The sequence below is a fragment of the Myotis davidii genome, unplaced genomic scaffold (assembly GCF_000327345.1).
Source record: "Myotis davidii unplaced genomic scaffold, ASM32734v1 scaffold609, whole genome shotgun sequence".
Lineage (NCBI taxonomy): Eukaryota > Metazoa > Chordata > Mammalia > Chiroptera > Vespertilionidae > Myotis > Myotis davidii.
The window spans coordinates 417,257-417,770 of NW_006300164.1; the positions used below are offsets into that span (position 1 = coordinate 417,257).

At 67.9% G+C, this 514-nt stretch overlaps 1 long non-coding RNA gene across 1 annotated transcript in view; it reads right to left on the reverse strand.

The window, feature by feature from the left end:
- Positions 1–395: 395 nt before the first annotated feature.
- The window catches only part of LOC102761466, a 718-nt gene continuing 599 nt past the window's right edge, over positions 396–514 (reverse strand). Inside the window, exon 3 of the long non-coding RNA XR_436321.2 lies at positions 396–468. This is a non-coding gene — a long non-coding RNA (uncharacterized LOC102761466). The remainder of the gene's footprint in view (positions 469–514) is intronic.

The window sequence follows — 514 nt, forward strand, 5'->3', positions numbered from 1 at the left end:
GCAAGGCCCGCCCGCTCCTGGAAGACGACCTTGGGCTCCCGGCTGCCGTTCGAGAGGCAGGATCTGACTGGTGGTAACTCGAGTCGGCTCTGCCTGGGCAGTTGGGTGTCTGCACTGCGTGACCAGCAGGGCTCATGCCCTTCCTGCAGCTGGGGTGTTGCCGGGTCCCAGCGCTAACCCCTGAGCTGCCTCGGCTGCCCACGTTCTGGCAGCTGAAAGGGGCCTGCTCTGCACTGACCCTGAATGTCCGGGCCTGTGATGCTCGGCCCTGCCCCCGCCCTGCCCTCCTGCCCCCCCAGCCCTGCCCCACCTCCCCCAGGAAAGACTCAGCAGACGGGCTCTGATGTGTCTCTTTATTGTGAGGGGCTCAGAGCAGAGGGTCCAGGGAGCAGCCGGAGGGGCCTCAGCCCCTCCTGGGGCCTCTGGCTGGAAGGAGGGGTGATGTCGTCCTGCAGGGGGGCCGAGGTCCTGGAATGCAGAGGGTCCCTGTGACCCTGGGGCCCTGGGGACGAGC